We start from the raw sequence: 23365 nt of genomic DNA, 5'->3' as shown, positions 1-23365 counted from the left end.
TGAGAAAATAAATTTCTGTTGTTTAAACCAGTCTATGATACTTTGTTATGGCAGCTCTAAAAAACTAGCATAGGTAGATGGAGGGATGGATGAATAGATAGACAGATAAATAGACAGACAGACAAAAGATAATCTGGACCAGAGACACCTATTGTTAGTAGATTCTGGTGTTTAAAGTGGGCAAACCAAATAAGAAACATCCTTATAAGAATCAACTTTCAGTGACTTTCACTTTCAGTTGACTCTGCTATCCTGGCAGAGTCAACAATCTCTGTAGATGTGTTATGTTTTACAAACATTTTGGTTGCACTTTCAAAATATAAAAAGATAATCAGTTGTGAACCCCATGGCCCCACTTTTTCAAGCCATCAACTGTTTCTACAAACTCATGAGAAAATTATGAAAACAGGAGACTCCAGAGTCATGAAAACTTTTTATTGCCAACTAGACCTTGGGCCTGAGCCTTAGCTGATCTGGGCTGCACATGTACACAGAAAGGACTTCTTCTGCCCAGAAGCCTTGAGAGCAGCAAGACCAAAAGCAGTAGAGGAGCCAATTTGGCCTCCTCCCTAAGGCTCACACTTTCACCTCAGCCTAAGGTCTAGCAATTTGAAAAAGTCAGGAAGGGTGAACCCACAGAACAAGAAGAACAAGAGCTCGCCTCCTGAGGGCTGAGAGCAGGCTGGCCTGGGCTATCCTCCCCTGTGTCCTACCCTGTTCCTGCTTGGCCTTCCCAGAACAGGATGCTCCCACACGTAATACAGCCCTAAGCTCTTTGTACCCCTCAAGAGGCCTGGGAGCAAGATTCCAAATGTGAAGAGAAGGATCCAAGAAAGAAAGGCCAGAGTCAATGACATTAAGTATGTAAATGCCTTTAAACTCCCCTAAAATCTCCGCAGTAGTAGCCTCCCCCTTGATATGGATCAACTCCATTTTCCCAATCATGGAGCTGTGAGAATAGAGTAGAAAACAGAAGGAGCAACCTGGAATAACACTTAATGAATGAAATAAGAGGTCATTACCAAGAGGTTTCACTACCAAGATGTCTATGTTTTTTCACTAGCAAATATTCAGGGCCTCTTCAGGCCAGGCACTGTTCTAGGTGCCCATCCCACTGGAGCTTATACTCTGGTCCTGGTAAGGAATGTAAGAACAAAGTGTGGCACCTGAGAGCCTGGCAATAATGAATTGTCTTACCTCTCTTCTGGACTCCACTACCCCTTCTTTGAATCATTCTTTTCATGTTGTCTGACATTGGCATCCTCTAACTTTCCCTCTAAAGTCCTCTGGAAACAAGGCTATGTTTCATTCACTCGTGGGTTGTCAGTAGCTCCCAGCCCAATACCTACTCACATGCCAGTTGGTTAAATGTTTGTGGCAGGAAGAAAGGGAGGAAGGACAGGAGGGAATAGGGGAATTTCTCATGGCTTGCTTCTGATGACTTTTTACATGTTCAAGGAAGAATCAACTTTCAGTGATTATTGGTTAATACATTTTGAGCTCTCCACCTCACAACTGCCATATATGTATACTATGGACCAACCAATGGAAATAGGCATACATTTTATATGTAAATGTCCTTTTGCAGAGCAGAGAATAAATCAGCCAGGGGCTCTCAGAAACAAACCATACTTCTGTATCACCAAGTGTGATGATCTCAGCAGCAGCAAACTAGGGTCTTGGGCACTGCATGTCCTTAACATGGGAGACATTCATTGGAGGGGCTTTCCCAAGTGTTATTTTCACAATCAGATTAATATAGGGGATTTTCCTTACATTTGTGTGGAAACATTTTATCCTGATGTAGAACATTCAAACTCCACCACTTACAAATAAGCTACAGCCTTTCCTCTAAGTTGTCCCTTGGCCTTCGATCTTATCCCAGCTAAAGCAACAAGTACGCTTAATTTTGTTTGGTTGTCCTTCTAATAGAGAAAGCACTTCAGGTCAAGAAACTGAGAGAATGTGAATGCTGACCCTATGTGTCTTTGATTATTTGTGGTTTCCTATGTACTTACCCTAGTATGGACTTTCCCCCTACCCATTCCCTTAACCCCCAGGGGCTTAGGCTTAAACCAAAGTATTGTTCTAGCCTTAAAGGAATGGCTTTATTACTTATTTAAAGCCATGAGAGGCCAAGCAGATTTCAACAACCACAGAATTCCATCAGGAGTCCACATTTCCCAATCACAAGTCTGAGGAGCTTTCCCGGGGCCATCAGGCACAATGCTGCCTCCTCAGAGGACCCATGGGCCACCCGAGATGGCTGGTTGTCTGTGTCACCCTTTTTTGTTCCCCAGCCAACTGTCTTTGAAAGAGAGAAAAAGAAAAGTTCTCTGAACACTCCCATTTCTTTCCCAAATATTCCGTTGAATGAATTCCTTATTAGGCCAAACCCAATGCTCTGAGGTAAGAGCTGAGTGCGGCATTCTGCACAAAAGGGGTCTCAAAAGAGCCAGTGGCGAGTGTGAGGAAAGCACACGTGAAAGGACTTGGCGAGGAGGTTCCCATCGGTGGCTGGGGGTCCACCACTGCCTCTCCCATTTGCAGATCTGGGCTGAGCTATGCATCACATTGTTCCTGTAAAGAAAAAGCGGCTGTTCTCCCTCCCTGAGTGCCCCTTCCCTGCTCCCAATGGCTGAGATCAACAGCCCCAAGACCCTAATTACCACAGCCTATTAGAAATAATGAGACTTCCATGGCAGAAGCCAAGGGTAAAAGCGACATCTCACAACACGAAAGGTTACTATCAACATATACTGCCAGTGAGTGCAAAGGGCACGTCAATTGGTGGCTCATTACCGCGGGCTGACCCATGGGGAAAGTGTCATTCTGCAGAGAGGCTTTCTCAGGATGTGGCAGCAAAAGTTACAAAAGATAAGGACTTGCCTGTGGAACACGCTCAACTAATGAGAGCTGGAAATTGTTTGAAACATCCCGATGACCTCACAGATGGGGGATGCTGATTAAGGTGGCTACATGAGGCTCCTTTCTTGTCTGACAGCCCATTGAGAAGCTTTGGTGAGATGTGACTAACCGGCCGTGAAGGTGTCTCCATCTTCCCTGACATGGTCCATGCTTTGGGCAAAACAAACATGAAAAATACGTCTAAACCGACATGCATGTTTGAGTTTAGTTTTCAGAGACATGTTTTGGGAAAAGAGCACTGGTGGGGCTGTGAGTTAGGATTCCTTTATGGCGAAGAGGGCTTGTGACTACTTGCGTGACTAATCGCATGACTGCGCTGGGGGTGAGCCAACGGCAAATTTAGGTCTTGAACACTTGACAAAACAACTCTACTGTTCTGTGGGTGAAATTCTATGGCACTTCATGTGTAATTAAATGAAAGTTTCACAAAAGTCTACACCTCAGTCATTCAATGCTGATATGTGGCACAAAGAACAGATTTTGGCACATCAAAATACAACCATGGAACAATAGGAAAATGAAACGGGATTTTTGTCTGCTTTGCCAGACATTTTCTGAGACAGAGACATTCAAAGAAGAAACCCTGGAGTTCTCTTGACCTTCATTTAGAGCCTAAGACTCTGAAAAGAGTTCACACTACGGATGCTCTGCCCCTTTCTCATTCTACAAATAAGGATGAGGGTGTACCTCAGCCTGTTTGTCTGAACTACTTCTCTAGCAAACCCATAAGTAACACCTGCCCTTTTCCACCTCACTTAAAATTGTAAGAATCACTCATGTCTTGCAAAAATAGTCAGATCTCAGAAAAAGAGCTTATCACTGAATTAAATAAAGTTATACCAGGGTTTTTATAATGAGATTTAGGAAAATTTTGTTCAAGCATTTCTAACTGGTTGTACTAGTTACAAGTTGCTTTATAAGAAATAATCACAAAACATAGTGACTTAAACAACAACAAACTTGTATTATCTCACATAGTTTCTATGGGCAACCTCATACAGTTGCAGTAAGAGGTTGACCAGAGCTGTGATATCATGTGAAGGCTTGTCTGGGGGTGGAGGATTTGATTCCAAGGTAGCTCACTCACATATTTGGCAAATTAGTGTTGGTTGTATTCAGAGGCCCTTCGGTTCCTGCCGTATCCTCTTAATAGAGCTACTTAAACATCCTTACCACACAGCCATTAGCTTCCCCCAGTGTGATAATCCAAGAGAGAGAGAGATAGAAGCCACAACTTCTTTAATGACCTAGCCTTAGAAATCATGCACCATCTTATCCACAATATCCTAGTGGTTATACAGCTCAGCATATTTGATGTGGGAGGGGACTACCCATGCATATGAACACCAGGAGGCAAGAGTCTTTGGGAGCCATCATGGAGACTGAATACCACCCCACTTTTTAAAATATTAAAAACATATTAAACTGATTTAAAAATATATAAGGAATATGACTGCTGATCTAGTCACCCAGAATCCCACAAAGGAAACAAAACCAAAAAGTCTATGGTAAAATTTCTGAAGAATATACACTCCACTCAACTAAAAAAAAAAAAACCTTTTGTACTAACGTATACCTATTATTTTGTGCCTGTAAGGCCAAAATGAAGAGACAAATTAAGACATTATTCAAGAGAAGTTAATCTTGGTAGATTTTTAAGAAACGAAGTTTTTTTGAAGCAACTCTTTTGACCCAAAGAGCAAGATTTTTTTTTACCTAAAGCATCTAGCAAATTTCATATTCTCCTTTTTTAAGTGTATATCCATGGGGTGGTTTATAATCAATCATTTGCCAATGTGCCAAGCAGAAGAGAATTCAAGAGGAACAAGGTGGTGAAAATCAAAATTGGCTAATTCATTTTAGGGAGACACATGTTCTTCAGGGGAATGGACTTCAATCTTCTGAGGAGTCCCTGTAACCATGGATATGACCAAAGTTTATACATGTTCTATAGATAGGAGGACTAAACTGATTTAGAAAATACATCAGGGGCGCCTGGGTGGCTCAGTGGGTTAAGCCGCTGCCTTCAGCTCAGGTCATGATTCCAGAGTTCTGGGATCGAGTCCCACATCGGGCTCTCTTCTCAGCAGGGAGCCTGCTTCCTCCTCTCTCTCTCTGCCTGCCTCTCTGCCTACATGTAATCTCTCTCTGTCAAATAAATAAATAAAATCTTAAAAAAAAAAAGAAAATACATCAATATTTTATATCATAAAAGAAATTCTTATTTAAGTACTTGATGAAACAGTTTAATGAATCAACTTTTCTTATTTCTTTATGGAATATTATCTTGATCACCTAGTTCAGTATTATCACAAAATTAGATACTCCATGCTTTAATGTATATCAAATTCCTATTTTCTGAATAAGAACCACAACTTTCTTAAACCTCTTTTTTTTGTCTCCCACTGCAACTTCTCTGACTTAAAAAATGGAGAGCTATACCATGTTCAGAGATTAGAAAATGATACATTATTAAAATGGTAACAATACCCCAATTCTCCCCAAGATTCAATTCAGTCCCCATCAAAATTCTTTCAGGCGCTTTTGTAGAAACTGACAAGCTAATTCTAAGACTCATATGGAACTTCCAGGAATGTAGAATAGCCAAAGCAATTCCAATAAGGAACAAAGTCTATTCTATTTGATTTGATTTGATTTTTTAAAAGATTTTATTTATTTATTTGACAGACAGAGATCACAAGTAGGCAGAGAAGTAGGCAGAGAGAGAGGAAGCAGGTTCCCTGCTGAGCAGAGATCCCAATGTGGGGCTTGATCCCAGGACCCTGGGATCATGACCTGAGCTAAAGGCAGAGGCTTTAACCCACTGAGCCACCAAGCACCCCTTGATTTTAATACTTACAATAAAGCTATAGTGATTCAGACTGCTGGGTACTATCTAGGGATAGATATATAGATCAACAGAGAAGAATAGAGTAAAAAAATAGACATAGTGATTTTTGACAAAAGTGCCCAGACATTTCAATGCGGAAAGAAAGTTTTTCCAGTAAATGTTCAATACACTAAGTATCCATATTTTAAAGATAAACATCAACCCTTACTGACTTACAATACACAAAAATGAACTAAAAAATCCTGTAGCTTAATGTGAAGCCTGAAACTACGAAACTTCCAGAAAACACAGGATATATTTAGAACTTAGGGCAGGAAAAGTTTTCTTATGACACCAAAAGCATTATCCATAAAAGAATATTGATAAATAAACTTTATCAAAATCTAAAACTTTTGCTCTTCAATCAGACACCAATAAGAAAACAAAGAACAAATACAACACTGGTAGAAAACATTCACAACACATCTATCTGATAAAGAACTTCATTCAAAATATATAGAGAACTCTTGTGATTCAAAGTGATATAACAGACTCTCCACCAAAGAAAAGATATAAATGGCCAATAAATACATGAAGAGATGTCCAACATCATTAGTCCTCATTGTAGCAAATGCATAACAACACAAGGTAAAACCACAGTGAGGTTCCACTACACACATACTGGCTAAGATTAAAAAGACTGAGCACACTCACTCTTCGCAATTATGTGGAGAAACTGTAACTCTTACACACTGATGGTAGCAATATAAAACAGCACACCTGCTGCCAAAACAATTTGGCAGTATCTTTAAAGTTAAATATACACCTACCATGCTACCCAATCATTTTGCTCCTAGGTAGGTAACTAATAATGAAACAAAAATGTATGCCCACAAAAAATTATACATGAAATTTCCTAGCAGCTTTATTTGTAATAGCAAAAAAATTAGAAATAATCTAGTTGTCCATCAAGAAGAAAATGGATTAATAAGTTATAGTATATCATACAAGGGAATACTATTCACCAATTAAGGGGATGATTTATTGATATACATAACAACATGACTGAATCTCAAAATCATTGTACTAAATGAAAGAAGGCAGGCAAAAAGAAAAATTTTTAAAAAGGCGGATGCCTGGGCTCAAGTTCCAATTCCATCTGGCTATGTAACATTGAGCAGTGTTCTACTCTACCTACTTTAGTTTTCTCACCTGCTAAATGTGAGTAATAATAATGATAATGATTAATAGTAATAATAATAGCTCTTACTTACTGATTGCTTACTATCTTTCAATGTCGTCAGTTGCAATATGCCACTGAGTCCTCACAATTCCATGATATTTGAGATAATGCATGTTTAGCACTGACCACAGCACTCAACAAATGGTAGTTATTATTTTATTTTTTTACTACTTTCTTGTTAATAATAAATAGATAAATGTCAAGACCCAATTACATCTAAGGCCCTATGGAGTGATACAAAAATAATAAGACTGAGGCCCTATCCTCCAGAATCTAACAACTTATTTTTTTTTTTTAAATCTTAAAAAAATAAATATTTAAAAAATTATACCAACAACAACAACAAAAAAGAATCTAACAACTTATGATTGGAATCAAACACATACACAGGTAACTGTAACACAAGGTAGCATTAGAAAGAAGCAAATACAATGTTGTGAGCAAGGATCATGGAAATTCCCACAGAGAAACTAGTGCTCAAGCTGGGCCTGGAAGGATGTGGCACCTTACCAGGAAAAGCTGCTGAGGGATGAAGAAACTCTGGAAATAAAAGCATGGAGAGAGAAAGCAGGAGCATTGGGAACAACAGAAATTGGACAGTAGCGGAGCCCAAGTTGTGTGAAAATAAATGTAAGCAATGAGGGTCAGACCCCGGGAGAGCTGAAAATAGGAAAGATGTTTGGGCTGCAATCTGAATATATTGGGGTACTCTTGGATGTTTTGAGGTGACAAGCGAGATTATTCTGTGTTTTAGTGGGATTACTATGGCAGGGATATGGCCAAAGGAGAGAGGAGAGGTGGGAAGAGCTACTAGGAAGCTTCTGTGATGAGCTAACTGGAGCCTGAACAGAGGTGGTGGCTGAAAGAATGAAAAGTTATGTAAGAATTAATTCTAAGGTAATATCAGATAGATCTAGTGACTAATTACCATGGACCAGAGGAGAGAAAGAAGTCAAGGGATTCCAAAGTGGCAAACCTGTTTGACTGAAAGGAACAGGAAGACCATTACTAGACATTCTGAAGTCCAGAATAAGGAAATATTTGAGCAGGATACAAGAAGCGCTAATAACAAAGTGAAAAATAAATAAGTCTCGAATTGCATTCCAATTAACTTTTTTGTTCACAAAACAAAACACAACACCCCCCAGGAGGATGAAAAGCAAAGCACAGAGTGGGGAGAACTACCTAACAAAGGATTCATTTTCAAAGTATATAAAGAATTACTATAAATCATCATGAGAAAAACAAACAACCCAATAGAAAACCAGGCAAAAATCCTCAAACAGCACTTCACAGGACGATATGTGATTGGACAAAATGAAAAGCTGTTCAACTTCATTAGTCATTGAAGGAATGCAAATTAAAATCCTAATGAGGCAGTGCCAGGGTAGCTCAGTAAGTTAAGCATCTGCCTTTGGCTCAGGTCATAATCCCTGAGTCCTGGGATGGAGCTCCCTCAGCCAGCAGGGAGCCTGGTTCCCCTTCTCCCCCTGCATCCCCCTACCCTGCTCATGCTCTCTATCTCTCACTCTGCTCTCTCTCAAATAAATAAAATCTTTAAAAATAAATAAATAAGTAATAAAACCCTAATGAGATGACACTACAAACTCATCAAAATAATGAAAAAGAAATAGAAAATACCACATATTGGCAAAAAATAATAGACCAAATGGAATTTCCATACATTGCTGGTTGAATTAGAAGTTGGCATAGACACTTTAGGAAACCATTTGGTGAACACGAGCACATAACAAGGCTAGCAATTCTACACCTAGGCATGAACAAGGGAAACACATACGTACACCAAAAAACAAACAAACAAAACCACCCAAACCCTTAAAAGAATGTTCAGAGTACATTATTAATAACAGCCTGAAACTGGAAACCACCTAAATGTCCATCAACAATAGAATGGATTTTAAGAATTGTGATCAAGATCAAAATCTTCTGCACAGCAAAGGAAACAGTCAATAAAACAAAGAGGCAACCCACGGAATGGGAGAAGATATTTGCAAATGACAGTACAGACAAAAGGTTGATATCCAGGATCTATAAAGAACTCCTCAAACTCAACACACACAAAACAGATAATCATATCAAAAAATGGGCAGAAGAGGGGCACTTGGGTGGCTCAGTAGGTTGAAGCCTCTGCCTTCGGCTCAGGTCATGGTCGCAGGGTCCTGGGATCAAGCCCCACATCAGGCTCTCTGCTCAGTGGGGAACCTGCTTCCTCCTCTCTCTCTGCCTGCCTCTCTGCCTACTTGGAATCTCTGTCTATCAAATAAATAAATAAAACTTTTTTTAAAAAATGGGCAGAAGATATGAACAAACACTTCTCCAATGAAGACATACAAATGGCTATCAGACACATGAAAAAATGTTCATCATCACTAGCCATCAAGGAGATTCAAATTAAAATCACATTGAGATACCACCTTACACCAGTTAGAATGGCCAAAATTAGCAAGACAGGAAACAACATGTGTTGGAGAGGATGTGGAGAAAGGGGAACCCTCTTACACTGTTGGTGGGAATGCAAGTTGGTGCAGCCACTTTGGAGAACAGTGTGGACATTTCTCAAGAAATTAAAAATAGAGCTTCCCTATGACCCTGCAATTGCACTACTGGGTATTTACCCCAAAGATACAGATGTAGTGAAAAGAAGGGCTATCTGTACCCCAATGTTTATAGCAGCAATAGCCACGGTCGCCAAACTGTGGAAAGAACCAAGATGCCCTTCAACGGACAAATGGATAAGGAAGATGTGGTCCATACACACTATGGAATATTATGTCTCCATCAGAAAGGATGAATACCCAACTTTTGTAGCAACATGGACGGGACTGGAAGAGATTAAGCTGAGTGAAATAAGTCAAGCAGAGTCAGTTATCATATGGTTTCACTTATTTGTGGAACATAACAAATAACATAGAAGACATGGGGAGATGGAGAGGAGAAGGGAGTTGAGGGAAATTGGAAGGGGAGGTAAACCATGAGAGACTATGGACTCTGAAAAACAACCTGAGGGTTTTGAAGGGGTGGGGGTGGGAGGTTGGGGGAACCAGGTGGTGGGTATTAGGGAGGGCACGTATTGTATGGAGCACTGGATGTGGTGCAAAAACAATGAATACTGTTACGCTGAAAAGAAATTTTTTAAAAAACTGTGATATATTCACATGATAGAATATTATACAGCAATGAGAATAAATAAAATACCTCTTCCTGCAAGAACTTGGAATGATATTATAAATATGATGTTGCATGGAAAAAGATAGTTGCAAAACAAATAAATATGATTCCATTTATATGAAGTTCAAAAACAGGAAAAACTAATCTATTGTGCTAAAAATCAGAATTGTGAATATTTTGGGGGTGCAGGGGACAAGGACTTAGAAAAAAGCAGGAAGGGTATACCTGGGGCACCGGTAATGTTCTGTTCCTTGGTCTTGATGCTGGTTACAAATGTGTCCCCTTTGTAAAAATTCCTTGAACTCTACGCTTATTATTTGGTGTACTTTTCTGCATTCCTGTTATACATTAATTAAAAATGTATCCCTGAAAAAGCAAGTTTGAGGGTTAGGTGATGTAGTTAGAATCAGAAATGATGATTTCTGTAGAAATACAGATGTTCCACAAACAGGAGATGTGGACATGAGTGGAGATAAATATACATGTGTCATTCATTACAACAGTCATAGATAATGACAAAGGAAAAGAAGGGAAGAAGCTAAAGAACAATCTTGGGAAATGTTTACCAATAAGTGTTGGAAGAAGAAAAATAGAGAAAAACAAAGAGGTAGGAAAGGGTCAAGAAATGCATGCACATAAACCAAAGCAGAACAGTGCTTCAAGGAGGAGAGGAGCAGCTCAGAGCAATAGCAAATATAGCACAGTGGTGTGGAGCATGGACTTTGGAGCCAGAATTTCTGGGTTCAAATCTTCCATTTCCTCTTCTGCCAAATGGAGTTACAAATGAATACCACCACATCAGGTTAGTTCATCTGAGCAATGCTAGCATCTACTTATACAGAGTCTCAAGAAGTGTGGGAAAGGCTTTAAGTCTTAGTAAGACCTGTCATTTTAAGACCTGAAATGAAGCCATTTTTGGAAAGCAATGGGAGAAGGGGGCAGAAATATGGTAAGAAAGTAAATACAGGGGCACCTGGGTGGCTCAGTGGGTTAAAGCCTCTGCCTTCGGCTCAGGTCATGATCCCGGGGTCCTGGGATCGAGCCCCACATTGGGCTCTTTGCTCAGCGGGGAGCCTGCTTTCTCCTCTCTCTCTCTGCCTGCCTCTCTGCCTACTTGTGATCTCTGTCTGTCAAATGAATAAATAAAATCTTTTAAAAAAAAAAAAGAAAGTAAATATAAAGAGTGCATCTGTGATGAACACCCAATGTCCCTAACACTATAGGTGGCTCTTCAGCTTCCTAACATGACATAGTCTGATTAGTCTCTTCATTTACCAAGTACTTACTTGTACTCCAGACAAGAGAATGAGGCTACAGGTTGGCCAGGGTCCCCATTAGACAGGGACCTTCAGGCATGTGGCCCAGGAAGAAACAGCGGTTTTCTCAGTTGGTTGAGAAGTTTGAATTCAGCATACTTATCTCCTAGAAATAATGCAGGGAATATAGTTCCTGTTTCTCAGATTAAAAAGCCTCCCCATTAAACACCCATCCCAGGAAGGAGAGAGAAGGAGAAGTCCTAAACAATTGTACATAAGAGCCAACTTAACTGTTCTCTCTGAAGTTTCTTTTCCAGTTGTGCCATTGATTGGCAGTTCATGAAGTGAAACTAAATTTTGCTGTAACTAAGTATTAACATATTGATGTACTGATGTAAGTATTGATGTAACTAAGTACTGTTCCTGTCCTAAATTTCCTGTTATTTCCAAGGGCCCCTCAGAACACCAGTTCTTTCAAAAACACATCTTTGAATGAGATTCACTGAATTTCTTCGGTGCTTCTCTGTTCTCTGTGAGCAGTCAAAGATATCTTTCAAAAATGTCTTTTTCGGGTGCCTGGGTGGCTCAAGCTGTTAGGGTCAGCCTTCAGCTCAGGTCACAATCCCATGATTGAGTCCCACATTGGGTTCCCTGCTCAGCTGGGAGACTGCTTCTCCCTCAGCCTACCACTCCCCCTGCTTGTGCTCTCTCTCTCTGCCAAATAAATAAATAAAATCTTTTTTAATGTCTTTTTTAATGGCATTGAATTCTTTAAAATTTCTTAGATTCACTGAAATTCCTACATCATTCAGGAGGCTTCTGTGTCAATGCTGATAGTAACCAAAAAAAAAAAAAAAAAGAAACCTAGAATGATCTTCATCTTCTATGCTGGCAGATGGATCCAAAGAAGAAGAAGAAGAAAAAAAAAACCAGACTGGATAATAGAAATTTGCCTTTCTTGAAAGGTTCATTTGTGCTTTTAGAAATCTTGCTGTTGTAAGAGTTAGGGTAGGAAGGTTATCCCCATGATTTTGGACAAGTTAAATCCTTTGGGGTTTCAAATAAGAATAAGACTGGACCATAGAGAACTCAAGTAGACACCAGAAGAGATGATGTTATGAAGAAATTGCTACTCTGAACTTTGAGCATGAATTCCTATATTTTTTCCAGAGAGTACCAGGGCCATAAATCATAAAACTTGATTTAAAAGATCCTTTGACCTGAAAAACTCCTTCCTAAGAATTTATTTTAAGGAAGAAGTTCAAGAGAGGCAAAACAAAAAGCTATTTATGGGAAGATAATTTTGCAATGTTATTGCTAATGGAAAAAAAAAAAAGTGGGAGTAACAAACAACCAATGGAACAAAGTTTTGTAAAATAGGAGGTTAACAGAATAAGTGTTAGTGACTTTTCAAATGGTAATTATGAAGTCTACAAACAAACACAGAAATGTTTTCCATGTTTTAAAAATATATTAAGTTTAAAAAAACATAAAAATGTACATACACTGATTACTAACCTGTAAAAAACTATATGAATGTTGGCAAGAAATAGAAAGGAATATGTAAAAGTGAAAATTTATGTTAAGACAAGATTATGAATGGATCTTTTTCTTTTCTCAAAAATGTGTTAAGACTTCTGCTTCCAGGAAGATATAATAGATGTACTTTTCCATTCTTCCCACTAAGAACAACTAAAAACCCTGCACATTATACATAAAGCAAACATAAGAAAACTCTGAAAGGTAGGGAGAAGAAGGCTGCCAACTAGGGATGTTAAGATCCATGGAACAACATGGTGGTGGGTTCCACGAGTTCTCCTGGCTTCTTCTTGGATCCAAAGAAGCTGGCAGCCCAGAAACACCAACAGGTGCTGAAAACAACACAACACAAAACAAAACAAACACAATAGAAGATGGCTCTCTCAAGCCAATGGACTAGGGAAAAGGTGGCCTAGAAAGACAAAAAAAAGTTTAGACAATTTAGATTAATATTGTTTTACTCTAGCCAAACAACACAGAAAAAGCTGTGGGCCCACCCTCATTCACATATGCAAAGGCTAAGTGAGAGCCAAGTCTTCCACTCTTGCCAGGTTATATCCAGGCTCCCAGAACTCCTGCTAGGGGTGTTAGAGAAGACCAGTACTTTAGGAAAGTGGTACTTTTGTTCTTGCTGGCCTATAGCAAACATTCCTTCCCCCCTTGTGGGGAGGCCTTCCACTCCCACCTGGTGATAACATGACCCCTCTCTCTTCCCTAGAGGGAGGTGTCAGAGTCAGGTGGAGAGTCAGGACTCTAATTATCACCCAGGTGTAATGAGGCCACCCTTACCTAGTGTCACTAAAGACGATCTGGAGAGCTGGATCTCCCTCCCCTCTCCAGCAGCTATGAGGAGACATCCTGCCAAGTGCCAATGAAGGCTAAGTGGGGACTCTGGACTTCTACCTCCATTGGAAGTAACAAGGTAGTGCTCTCTCCTACCTTCCTCTGCCAGAGTGATGTCAGAGAAAGCCAGCTAAAACAGATCACTTAAATAAAGTCCAGTGTCTCATAATTGAAAATGTCCAGGTTTTAATGAAAAAAATCGCTCATCCTACCAAGTACCAGGAATATCTCTAACTCAATGAAATAAGACAATCAAGGCTGTCACTAGGATGAGAAATTGAAATTATCTGACAAAGATTTGAAAGCAGCATATGTACCCAGAAGAGCCATTAAAAGTTATACGAGAGATACACTTTCAAACACTATAGATAAATCACAAAACAATTCTTTAAAATATTAAGTAACCCACAAGAGGACAGAAAAATGAAAAATAGAGAAATGAGAAATGGAACAAACAGAAAGCAAAAAATAAAATGGCAGACTTAAACCCTAATAAATCAATAATTACATGAAATGTATATGGTCTAACTACACCAATTAAAAGGCAGAAATTAGCAGAGTAGATTTTAAAACATGACCCAACTATATTCTGTAAACAAGAACTCACTTCCAACATTATAGAGGCAAATTGAAAGTAAACTGCCTATAAGATGTCACTAAACATGTCTGAGAATGGCTAAAATTAAAAAAAAAAAAAAAACAGCAATGATGCCAAATATTGACAAGATGTGGAGAAACTGACCCATTCACCCATTACTGGTGGGAAGGTAAAATGGCACGGCCACGCTATAAACAACTTGACAGTTTCTGAATAAATAGTTTCTGAATAAGCATTTCATTTTCTTATAAAACTAAACCCTTTTCTTTTAAAACTGAACTTTCACAAAATTTAGTCATTGTACCTGGCAGAATTTAGCCCAGAGAAATGAAGGACATTTATACAAAAGCCCATATACAAATGTTTATAGCAGCTTCATTCATAATGCCAAAACTGAGGAAAACACATGTCTTTCAAAGGATAACTGGTTTAAAAAAAAAAAAAAAAAAGCTGTGGTAAACCCATACTTAGGAATATTACTCAACAATAAAAAGAAACAAACTATTGGTACACACAATAAGCTGGATGAATCTCCAAAGAATTATGCTGAATGAGAAGAGCCAATCCCAAAAGATCACATACTATATGATTCTGTTTATAAAACAACAAAACAACAAAATTACAGACCTGGAGAACGAATGAGTGGTTGCCAGGGATTAAAAAGGGAATGAGAATGAAAGAGAAGAGGGCATGGTCCTAAAAGAGCAACAGGAGAGATCCTTGTGGTGATGAAATGTTCTCGATCTTGGCTGTATTGATGTCATTATCCTGGTTGTAGGACTGCCTTATAGTGTTCGAGATGTTACCTTTGGGAGAAATTAAGTAAGGGGTGCACAGGATCTCTCAGTAATTATTTCTTACAACTGTATGTGAACCTCTAATGGTCTCAAAATAAAAAGTGTTTTTTCATGTGTCACAGTTTTTTTTAAAAGAGACTCTTGATAGTTAAGAAAGTAGGTCTGAATCTTCAGAAATCCCCAAATACCAGAAAACAGACCTGATCATGCAGGCTTTCTCCCACATCACCCTTCCCGGGGAGTCATGCATCCCCTGGCTACAACCTAGGTCCTCCCCACTGCATTATCAACTTGTGCTGGAGTTTTACCCCTCCCTTGATGTTCCTTTCCACAGTGGGGTCCTCGTGTCCCAAGTCACTGTGCCCGGGGACAAATCAGGAGCCCCGGTACTGCCTCAGGGAACAGCAGATGCCAGGTCCTGGGCTGCTCAATTCCACACCTCAGTAAAACACCCAACTGCTGCAAAGAATAGTAAGCACAGTAGCACTAAATGCAGGGATGCCAAGGGCACATCATGTCATTTTTTTTTTTTTCCATACTAAAACAGATCATTGGTGTCTATTCAGATGTGCCAAAGACATATAGAATGCCTGGTAAAATCATTCAGATAAGCTAACAAAGGCCTTCCATTTATGGCACAATTTTCTTAGTCTGAAGTTTGCCTGAATATTTTAGTGGAGAGCTACAGCCATGATCTTCATCTGACTCCATTTGACTTAGAAGTTAAACACTGGGAATGCAAGCTGGTGCAGCCACTCTGGGAAACAGTGTGGAGGTTCCTCAAAATGTGAAAATAGAGCTACCCTATGATCTAGCAATTGCACTACTGGGTATTTACCTCAAAGATACAAATATAGTGAGTGATACGAAGGGGCACATGCACCCCAATGTTTATAACAGCAATGTCCACAATAGCCAAACTATGGAAAGAATCCAGATGTCCATCAATAGATGAATGGATAAAGATGTGGTATAGATATACAATGGAATACTACGCAGCCATCAAAAAATGAAATCTTGACATTTGCAATGATGTGGATGGGACTAGAAGGTATTATGCTAAGCGAAATAAGTCAATCAGAGAAATACAATTATCATATGATCTCACTGATATGCAGAGTTTAAGAAGCAAGGCAGAGGATTATAGGCGAAGAGAGGAAAAAAATGAAACAAGACAAAACCAGAGAGGGAGACAAACCATAAGAGACTCTTAATTTTTGGAAACAAACTGAGGGTTGCTGGAAGGGAGGCTGGGTGGTGGACACTGGGGAGGGTATGTGTTGTAGTGAGCACTAGGTGCTGTGTAAGACTGATAAATCAGAGACCTGTACCCCTGAAAGAAATAATACATTGTATGTTAATTTTTTAAATAATAGTAATTGTAAAATATATAAAAAAGCAAGCATGAAAAAAAAAAAAAAAGGAGTTAAACACTCATCACAGCTCACTAAAAGCTCCTACAGTGTTTCCTTTGCTCAGGCTGCCAGAACAAAAACACCAGACACAGGTTGGCTGATAGATGACAGAGATGTATTCCCCCCCCCCCCCCCCAGTTCTAGAGCCCAAAGTGTCAGCGTGGTTGGGTTCTGGCGAGGGCCCACTTGCTGGGTTCTCCAGATAGCTACCGTCTCCCTGTGACTTCAGGTGGTGGAAGGGACTGGAGCACTCTCTCAGATCTCTTTTATAAGGACACTCATCCTGTGTCACTTGCTGAGTGATTATTTTTATAAAATAAAAACCAGGAGCAGTGCCTTGCCACTGTCTGGACACCACAGTAGCATCCAGAGGGCTGAGACGCTCTGGAGGCAATTGGGAAAGAAAAAAAATGAATCTCCCTATGGAATCAGACTGATGAGATGGGGGTCCTTGTCAAGAGCAGGATCAAAAAGACCGCTTAGCTGGCACCTGGTCCAACTGTACAAGGGGCCCGGGGGCTGTCAGTGGCTGAAGGCCCTCTGAGCACTCCCCTGATGAAATCCCAGTTGGACGCCAGAGCTGTTTTTTTAACCCTAACAAGATCTGTCATTAAACGTTACTGGAGCCTGACTTTGCCTCTTTCCCTCCAGGCCCTGCTAGTGGGGGTCAAAGGTCACATCACCCTTCAACACAGGCTCCTGAGCCCCAGCTTTTGTTCACCAGGCCTCAGAGGGATGATGGGCAAGCTCCCTCCTAGCCCTTGGAGGCTACACAAGAAACCAGCGAACCATGGTCCTTAACGAACAGGGCCCCTCCAAGGCCAGCCAGCAACAACCACTTATAATATTTACAGCCTTCTGTCTGCACAGATTAAACACAGGGAACAAAAAATGGACCTCCTTTGTCTCGTAAACTTATGTCATTCCTCGTTAAGAAAAATTGAGAACAAACCTTGATTTTGTTGGGAAATGTTTGCTTCTAAAGACAGTCTTGGATGAGGCTAGGAGCATTTTTGGGGACAAGGACATCTTGTACAATATTATTAATAAGTCACTGTGTTCTGATAATTTCATAAACATCAGCTGTATTGTTTTCTAGCAACAGAATATACTTTGGCCAAGGGCACTATTTCTCACTTGTTCATTGGCAATTAGTGCTGTAAACAGATACCTTGTGGGAGCATTCCTCAGCAAAGAATCAACACCAAAGGAACAAGATCTTGGCAGCTTGAGTTATCACTTTTTGTTTGAAATATGGACATTTTTCTAAAAATCCCTCAGGGCTTCGGGTGCTGAGGTTGAGGGAAGCGTTCTGTTCACTGTCTGCTATCTGAGAACCATGGCTGTAGGGACAATAAATTTTGGCAGAAAAACCCTCTTCTTTTTCCAGAGAAAGCATATATACGAACCCAATATGTCCATTTAAACCCAGAGGTGCTTTGATTTAAACCAAGTAGGAGACCAAAGCTGACCCACAACCCTACTTCAACCCACCCCAACCCCACTGCCCCGACCCACGGGCATTCTCTGAAGAGGATTTGTAGATCACAGCTTAACAACTGCACATTTGTCAACTGTGTCTGGAACTAGTTGTCAGAAGACTGAGATGCCTCACTGATCGTCAAAGTTTCAAGAGCTGGGGAAGGCTCCATGCTCTTCTGTGGCTGGCTTTCTCATCTAGTAAATGTGACTTCCTTATTCCACCTGCCCAATGGGGCTGTCATCAGAATGGACGTGTGGGGGTCACTACTCATAATGGTTGTTGTATGAAATAACTTAATTGAGATAAAATCCACATAGAACTTCCCCATTGAAAGTATGCAACTCAATGGCTTCAGTATATACTATAACCATGACCACAGTCATTATTAGAACGTTTTCCTCACTCCAGAAAGAAACCCCTTACTCAGTGGTGGTCACTCCCCATCTTTCCCCAACACATACTGCCTTAAGCAACCAATCTACTTTCTGTCTACATAAATTTGCCAATTCTGGACATTCATATAAATGGAATTAGACAATATGTGATCCATGGCGACTGGCTGTTATGATGTGGCTTGTTTTCTTTTTTTTTTTTAATTTTTTTATTTTATTTTATTTATTTGACAGAGAGAAATCACAAGTAGGCAGAGAGGCAAGCAGAGAGAGAGAGAGAGAGAAAGAGGAGGAAGCAGGCTCCCTGCTGAGCAGAGAGCCCGATGCGGGACTCAATCCCAGGACCCTGAGATCATGACCTGAGCCGAAGGCAGCGGCTTAACCACTGAGCCACCCAGGCGCCCGATGTGGCTTGTTTTCAAGGTTCATCACTATTTCATGTCTTTTTTATTGCAGAATAATCTGCTATATGGATGTACGCAGTTTGTTTCACTGAAGGACATTTGAATTATTTTCGTGTTTGAGCTATTATGAATAACGCTGCTGTGAACATTAAAAATTAAAAACACAAACAAGGTCTTGTTTTTGTGGACGTGTTTTTTCATTTCTCTTGGCTATACACCTAGGAGTAGAACTGCAGGGTCACATGGTAACTCTATGTTTAACTTTTTGAGGAGCTGCCAGACTGCCTTCCAAGACAGCTACACCATGTCCCATTCCCACCAGCAGTGTGTGATGGGGTCCAATCTCTCCACATCCTTGCTAACACCTGTTAGTATTTGTCTCCCTGACTATAGCCACCCTATAAAGATGAGGTAAAGTGGTATCTCATTGTGATTTTGACTTGCGTTTCCCCGATGGCTTGAAGTGTTGGGTATCTTTTCATGTGCTCCAATGGGTCTTTACATTTACTGTTTCCTTTGTCCAAAATGCCATCCTAGACACTAGCCAGGATAATGGCAGGCAACCTAATAGTGAAAGGTGTGCAGATACAGAACTCTGCAGGCGTCCATTGTTTTCTGTGTCTGCCAAGTGTACTTCTTATTTGAAACCTTGAAATATTTTTACTAAAATTATGACAAAGATCTATCTCTCCCAGTATCCCCCCACCCCGTATTCCCCTTACTCCATTCCTATGCCTTAAATTGGGCCAAACTGTTGCAACAAGGCTTTTTCTACAAAATTCTCTGAAAAACAGATGAGCTCCAAAACCTAGCCAATAACTTAATTTTTCAGTAAATCCTAGCATACCAGGTCATCTAAATTTCACCAGGCTGCCACTCTGCCCAATCCTGCAGGGTGTGATTCACGTTGTCATCTGTGTGCTTGGAGCCCCTTGGAGTGGTGCAGTTCTCACCCTGTGAGGCAGCTCTCCCTTCCCCCACATACCCCCTACCCCGCAACACATACCTTTAATAGGAAGTGTCCTTGAGAGCTGTTGTTTAGCCAATCGTGGGAGTGATCTGCACTGATCTAAAAGGCATCTGCAAGGTGGCCAAGTCAGGCGAAGAACAGAGTAACAGTGGCCATCTGGATCTGTTCTGACCATCTAAATGTTGATTTCACAGACTTGCCTAGAGTAATGGTCACTCCTCTCAGTCACAGCTGGTTACTAAAGGCAGCGCTCAATAGCAGTTAAGAGAAAGAGCTCTTTCTGGCACTCAAGGAGTCTTCGTCCAAACTCCTCCCACCGCACACCAGCTCTGTGATGTTACAAAGATTCTTTCATCACTCTGAGTGTGTTTCCTCACTTGTAAAAACTATCAATATCTTGCTTAAAGGGCTGTAAGAATGAACAAAACACTATTTAAACCACATTTCGCAGAGTGCTTAGGAAATGTGGAATACTAGAAAGAGAACAAAGAAAGGAACAGAAGATATATTTGAAGTAATAATGGCTAAGAAATTCTCAAAATTAGTGACAGGCACCACTCACAGAGCCAGAAAGCCCAGAGAACACCAAGGAGGAAAAATATACAAAAATCTATACCCACACATATCAAACCACAGTAAATCAAAGACCAAGGGAAATTTTTGAAAGAAAAGAACACTTGACCTGTAGAGGAAAAAAGGTAAGAATTACACTGGACTTCTTTTCAGAAACCATGTGAGTAGAGACGCCTGGGTGGCTCAGTTGGTTGTATGACTGCCTTCGGCTCAGGTCATGATCCTGGAGTCCCGGGGTCAAGTCCCGCATCGGACTCCCAGCTCCATGGGGAGTCTGCTTCTCTCTCTGACCTTCTCCTCGTTCATGTTCTCTCTCACTGTCTCTCTCTCAAGTAAATAAATAAAATCTTTAAAAAAAAAAAAAAAAAGAAAAAAGAAACCATGTGAGCAAGAAATAGTAGAGTGAAATATTTAGTGTTGAAGGAAAAAACATCAACCTAGAATTGTGGATCCAGTGAAATTGTCACTGGATCTACAAAGAACTCTCAGAACTCAGCAATAACAACCCCGTTAAAAAAATAGGCAAAAGATCTGAACAGACACTTCACTATATAAGATATACAAACCTTAAGTAAGCATATGAAAAGATGACATTATATATCACTAGGGAGTTGCAAATTAAAACAACAGTGAGATATCACTGCACACCAATTAGGATGATTAGAATATAGGGGGGGAGACATGACTACCAAATGTTCCACACAAATGCAAGATGTTAATAGGGAAACTAGGTTAGTGGGGAGGAATCATATATATGAGGCCTCTCTATACTATTTACTCAATTTTTTTTTTTAATCTAAAACTATTCTAAAAGATAAAGCTATTATCTAAAATTTAAAAAAAAAACCCACATACAATACAGGGTAAATTGAGACCACATGGAACATTTGCAGAATAAAAGAATGACAATGATGAAATAGATTTAAAGCCAGAAGAGACCTTAGATTCGGTCATTTGTTTTTCCAATATTTATTGACCACTTACAGAGGGTCACTCTCTGTGTGAGGCACTACAAGGACAATGAAAACAAGACATCCCCACCACAATACAATCAAAGTGAAAAACGCCAAATGACCCATTTTTGACAAGTACTTCTGTATGGGGTAGGGAGTAGAGAATGCTGAGAGGATAATCACTAAATTATTAACAGTAGTTATTTAGGGATGGGCTTTTGCTCCCTTTTACTGGTTCATATTATTTCATGGTATTTCATGACGAGCATGCTTTGCTATTGTAACTAAGAAAATAAAATAAGAAAAGTCATTTTCCTCTGATTCTATTTGGAGAATCAAATAGATTCACCTCAGAGAGTGCTCCCAGGTGAAGGTGAATTTGGAACCAGGATTGTAAAAGCATATGAAATGGAGCAGTGTGGCTGGGACAAGGTTCTTTCCCTTAGGAGAAGTACACAGTAAGAGAGAAAGTCCCCTGCACAGAAGTAGTTTTGGTTGCCCAGAGGACAGATACCAGTGGTTGCCACTCAGTGGCAGCAACACTTGACCACCATTAATCACAGCCAAATTTGTGATCCTGATAGTTTTTGACACTTGTTAATTTCCACTAAGTTTTCTCCACCACAGTGTTTTCCAAAGGTTATTTTATAGAAAACTAGTCCCCAAGATATTAGTAGGTGGGTTTCTGGTTTCTGCTTTTGAGAAATACTGGATTGAATAATGAATAGCACAGTTATTTATAACAGAACATATCAAAGCCTTTATTATTCTATGGTACAATGTGTGTCTCCAAAACAAAGTATAGACTGTTTCCCAAATTTGTTTGAGAAAAAAATCCACTACCTGCACCACCACCTACCCACCCCTTGCTGTATTCATTTGTTTTGTGGAGGCAAGAGCATTTCATGGACTTGGTATCATCATTTGGTACCCATTTTGAGAACTGTTACTCTGCTGTATGCCACATCAGTGGTTCATGGGCCGTGATTTATCTTGTCAGTATCCCCTCATATCTCCAGCAGCTAGCACATAGATGGCTCTGTGCAAGAACTTGTCAAATAAAAGAATAATTGGATTTCATTAAGAAAAGCTGACTTGGAGTGTGCCTGGCTGGCTCAGTCGGCAGAGCATGTGACTCCTGGTCTCAGGGTCATTAGTTCAAGTCCTGCATTGGGCATAGAACTTACCTTAAAAAAGAAAAAGAAAAGGAAATGGAAAAGGAAAAGGAAAATCAACTTGCCACAAAGTTCTTACACTTCTTATTGTTCTTCTGAGCTGTACTTTCACTTCCCTACAAAGAAAAGAAATCAACCAAGATCACAATGAACCATCCAATCTGGACAGTCCATGTAGGCATTTAAGAAGTCAAAATCTGATCTACTCATCAGGACTCTCTCCCAAGGGTTCTGTCACTTATGAATGAAATTCTCTCCCCAGCTGAGAGTTAGGGGCAAACCAAGGCAGATGGCTCTGTGGTTTATCTTCCTAGCCACTTTCAACAAATCCATCTTTCTTCCCAGAGCCCATTGGGGAAGGCCTCGGAAGAAAACAGCCACTTGGATTATATGAGGTTACTGCATGATTGTCAAAGCAATAAAGCCTTGCCTCTCCTTTTCCTCTTCTCCATCAAGAGGTTAGTGGGGACATGCTTTCCCCATGTAGCCTGCTAACAACTGTGCTGGAGGATGGCTTGCACATGGATTAGAACCAACTAGAGTCAAGAAGAAGTCACCCACAGTCTTATAAAAAGGGGTGTCCCTGGGGCTGACAGAGTGCATGTTCCCTCAAATACCTCCCTGCTGCCAAATGCTCAGCCCTGTGGTACTTGATGTTCCTATATTCTGCAGGCTTCCCTCATTGAATGACCAAGGAGCTATTAGCTTTATTGTTTTTTAGAGACTGAAGGAGCTCATTAGCTCCTCAAAATACAACAAAGGGAAACTCTGTTCGGC

At 40.2% G+C, this 23365-nt stretch overlaps 1 long non-coding RNA gene across 2 annotated transcripts in view; it reads right to left on the bottom strand.

The window, feature by feature from the left end:
- LOC131840513 (uncharacterized) overlaps positions 1–20127 on the bottom strand; it is a 44770-nt gene extending 24643 nt beyond the window's left edge. For both annotated transcript variants that reach the window (XR_009357387.1, XR_009357388.1), the window contains exon 1: positions 19924–20127. This is a non-coding gene — a long non-coding RNA (uncharacterized LOC131840513). The remainder of the gene's footprint in view (positions 1–19923) is intronic.
- Positions 20128–23365: the final 3238 nt, after the last annotated feature.

The sequence above is a fragment of the Mustela lutreola genome, chromosome 9 (assembly GCF_030435805.1).
Source record: "Mustela lutreola isolate mMusLut2 chromosome 9, mMusLut2.pri, whole genome shotgun sequence".
In the NCBI taxonomy this organism is placed as follows: domain Eukaryota; kingdom Metazoa; phylum Chordata; class Mammalia; order Carnivora; family Mustelidae; genus Mustela; species Mustela lutreola.
This window is presented reverse-complemented; position numbering and strand designations above follow the sequence as displayed.